Genomic DNA, 4,533 nt, shown 5'->3' with positions numbered 1-4,533 from the left:
AATACCCATGTATCTACAAGGAAAGGAAAAAATTGAAATCTTTCCTTGTAGATATATGGGTATTATACTATTACAGACATTAGTGTCCTTCAAGACATATATTGAAATGTTCTTTGTGACAATGAACCTGATTCCATTCCTCTTGAGTTTCTTCTCTCTTGAATAGGAAACCTTACTGTCAGATTTGAAATGGCCAATAACAGCTCATTTCATCTCACTGATCTTTGTACGTTCCATTTCATTTTTGACACCTTCCAATTTCCTTAGATTCATATTTCATACATACCCTGTTCTAATTACTAATGGAAGTTTGTAGCTGTTTTTTTTGTTTTGAGTTGTGCTTCATTTTCAAACAAAGGTCTCGGAAACTTTACTCTGTTCATGTTGTCATGATCATTCTACTATTGGTGGTCTGTTCCACAATCTGCCCCTGGCCTTGTTTTGGCTGATGATATTGAACTTTTCTACTATTTCTTTCTACAAATATAGTCGATTTGATATTTGTGTATTCTATCTGGTGAAGTCCATGTGTATAATTGTCTCTTATGCTGTATAAAGAAGGCATTTGAAACGAAGAAATCCTTGGTTTTACAGAATTCTATTATGTAATCTCCAGCATCATTTCTATCACCAAGGCTATATTTTCCAACTACTGATCATTCCTCTTTGTTCCCAACCTTTGCATTCCTATCACCACTAATGATCAATACATCTTGATTGAATTTTTTAAATCAACTTCAGATTGAAGAAGTTGGTAGAATTCTTCTATTTCATCCTCACTGGCTTTAGTGGTTGGTGTGTAAATTTGAATAATTATTGGTATTAACTGGGCTTCCCTATAGGAGCATGGATGTTATCCTATCACAGACAACATTGTAATGAATGATTTTGATGTTTTCTTTTTGACAATTAATGCAACACCATTCCTCTTCAATTTGTCATTCCCGGCATAGTAAAACAGGTTGTTGCCAGATTCAAAATGGCCTATACCAGTCCATTTCAGCTCATTAATGCCTTAGATATCAAAGTTTATGAGTTCCATTTCATTTTTGACAATTTCCAATTTTCCTAGGTGCATACTTCATACATTCAATGTTTTGATTATTAATGTATGTTTACAGCTGTTTCTCATTGTTTTGAGTTGTGTCCCATCAGCAAATGTAGGTCCTGCGGGCTTTACACCATTCACATCATCATGGTCAACTCAGTTTTGAGGAGACAGCTCTTCCCCAGTCACATTTTGAGTGCCCCAACCTGAGGGGCTCATTTTCTGGCACTAGATAGTGTTTCTCTGTTATTCGTAAGGTTTTCAGTGACCTTATATTCAGTGATTAAATATTTATAAGTAGTTTGTGTCTCCTACTTCTTAGTCTGTCTTCATCTGGAAGCTCATCTGAAACCTGTCCACTATGGGTCACCCTACTGATATTTAAAATACCTGTGGCATAACTTCTAGAATCACAGAAACTCTCAAGCCACCACAGTATGACAAACTGACAGATGAGTGGTGGACTTTTAATTTAATAACTTTTCATTTCAAATCATGTAGACTATGTTCCATTATCTTGTTAGGTGTCCCTTGATTTGGTTCTGACACAAAACAACACTATGTCCAACAAAACAAAATATTATCTTGTTTTGCACCATCCTGATAGTTGTTGCTATGTTTAAATACATCATTGATATCACTGTGTCAATCCATTTTATTAAGGGTCTTCCTCATTTTTGCTGACCCTCTGCTTTTTCAAACAGGATGTCCTTCTCCAGGGGCTGGTCCTTCCTAATGCTATGTTCGATACTGAAACAAAATCTCACCATCCCATTTTCTAAGGAGCATTCTTGCCATGCTTCTTCCAAGATAGATTTGTTTATTCTTCTGCCAGTCCTTGGTACTTTCAGTATAATACCATGCAGTATAATACCATTCAAATGCATTGATTCTTCTAGGGTCTTGCATTTTCATTGTCCAAATTTCACATGCATATGAGGTGATTAAAAATCCCATGGCTTGTCTCAGACCCATCTTGATCCTCAAATTGAAACCTTTGCTCTTGAACACTTTAAAAAGAGGTCTTTTGCAGCAAATTTTCCTAATGCAATATGTTGTTTGATTTCTTGACTGCTGCTTCCATGACTATTGGTTGTGAATTCAAGCAAAATGAAATATTTGACAACTCCAATCTTTTCTCCATTTATCATGATGGCATTTAATGGTTCAGTTGTGAGGATTTTCACTATCTTTACTTTGAGATGCAATCCATACTGATTGCTGTAGTCTGTAATTTTCATCAGTAAGTATTTTCAAATCCTCTCTGCTTTCAGCAAAAAAGGTTATGTCATCTGTATATTTCAGATTGTTAATGCATCTTTCTCCAATTCTGATGCCAGTTTCTTCTTCATATAATCTAGTCTCTTGAAGTATTTGCTTAGTATACAAATTGCATAAATATGGTAAAAGAATACACCCTGACACAAAGTAACAACTGCTATGTTGGGCACTTAAAAAAAATTTTTTTTAATTAATGAACTTTTTATAGTGATAAGAATACAGGTAACAGAACAGTTGTGACCTCTACATCCTCTCAAGTAGAGTTCAGTGACATGAATTATATTCATCATGTTCTACCATCACCATCACACACTTATGATTTTGTAGGTAACATGTTACAAAATACAAGTTAGGAGAGAGAAAAATGAACTATTTAGTATAGCTATTTATTTCATCACCCACTTGTCAGTTGGTCATACTGTGGTGATTTGTGTGTTGCTATGAAAGGAGCTCTGGTAGTGTAGTGGTTATGAATTGAGCTGCTAACCGCAAGGTCAGCAGTTTGAAACTACCAGCTGTTCCGTAGGAGAAAGAGGAGGCTTTCTGCTCCCGTAAAGATTTAAAGCCTCAGAAACCCTGTACAGGGTCGCTATGAGTCGGAATCGACTCCACAGCACATAACAACAACAACATGATGCTAGAAGCTACTTCCAAAAATTGGTAAGGGGAAACCCTGTGGATCATAGAATGCACCCACTCTTCACTTATTGATTGAAAAGTATAAGTTCCAAAGACAAAGTCTTTACATAATGCGAAGATTGTTGTTGTTAAGTGCTGTTGAGTTGGTTCCAACTCACAGTGACCTTTATAGGGTTTCCGAGGAGCAGCTGGTAAGTTTGAACTGCTGACCTTTTGATTCAAAGGGAACTTGTTATCTAGTGCTTATCCTACATCGCTGCACCAGGATTTAAGTTTTACATAGTGTGAAAACTTGGCATTATGTAAAACGTAATCAACTACATGCTCCTCTGCCTCCATCAATTGTTTCTGTAGCAGTCCTTTGTGACTTTTTCTCCTGTATCTCCTGTCTCCAGCTCACTAGTCTCTAGACTTTGACTTCCTTATTTCAGGCAGGATGGCCAATTTGTGCCATTTCACTGGTTGGGTCAGTATTTGCAGCTGAAAGGGGACCTACCATACTCCAACCCATATGGAGTTCTTGCTCTCCATGGAAGTACCCACTTACCCAGGACTGCCACTAGGTGGCCCTAGTGTCCCCAACTATACAAATTAGTGAATCATAAAGTCTGCAGTGATGTGACTATTGTACATCCTGTCTGCACCCCTCTGTTACCTCCTTATAGACTAATGACCCAAACCACAACTCTGTTCAGATGGTGGAGCACCTTCCATGCATCATCAACCAACCAAAGGGTATACCCAGCAACTCTTCCCTCTGGTCATCAGCACACAGCCTGTCTCTCTCTCTGGGTCTAGAGTACCCAGTGGTTCCCTCTTTCCACATCATCTGCCTCCATCTAGTGACTTTTCAAGTGGAAATTTCCCACCTCAGAAGATTCTGGATGGGGTTCAAGGTTCCCTCTATGGTCTTTTGTAATGCAGAGGCTCCACAGGAAGCCTCCTTCACTGGGCACATTATAACCCCATTTTAGGTATTCCAATCAATTATAGGCAGAAGACAGACTTACAAGCTTTCTATGGAGATATATGTGGCTATTCCTTTCTCTAACTCAAATGTCTATTTTATAATGGTATGTAAGGGAAACCCAGATTCAAAAGACAGCCAAGCTTCTTAACATTGTTTGCCCCCTTTATGCCCTTTCCAACCATGACTCAGTCCCGGTATCCCAGATCCCTGTTTTTCCAAGATTGTGCAGAAATCATTATTTACCTCTGTCCCACTTAGCCCTTGCAAACCTACTTAACTGTTTTCCCATCTGCCTGTTCTTCCATTCCCCTCCCCCTTCTTGTGTATTACTCCCTCCCTAGCACCCAAACTATTCTGTGTCTATTCTTACCCTGTCCTTCTCCTTCCCTTCCCTACCCTTACACCACTCCCCACATCCCAGTAACCAGCAAAGAATCCCTCCCACACACACCTTAGTATGGGTTCTTTTTATTTTTTTTTAACAATGGTGATCCTATGCAGTATTTTTCCTTTTGTGACTAATTTCATTCAACATAATGTTCTCAAGGTTCATCCATGTTATGTAGTGGCTTGCAGATTCCTTGTTATTTTTCAA

This window comes from Chrysochloris asiatica, unplaced genomic scaffold (assembly GCF_000296735.1).
Source record: "Chrysochloris asiatica unplaced genomic scaffold, ChrAsi1.0 scaffold00208, whole genome shotgun sequence".
Lineage (NCBI taxonomy): Eukaryota > Metazoa > Chordata > Mammalia > Afrosoricida > Chrysochloridae > Chrysochloris > Chrysochloris asiatica.
Note: the sequence above shows the minus strand (reverse complement) of the source record.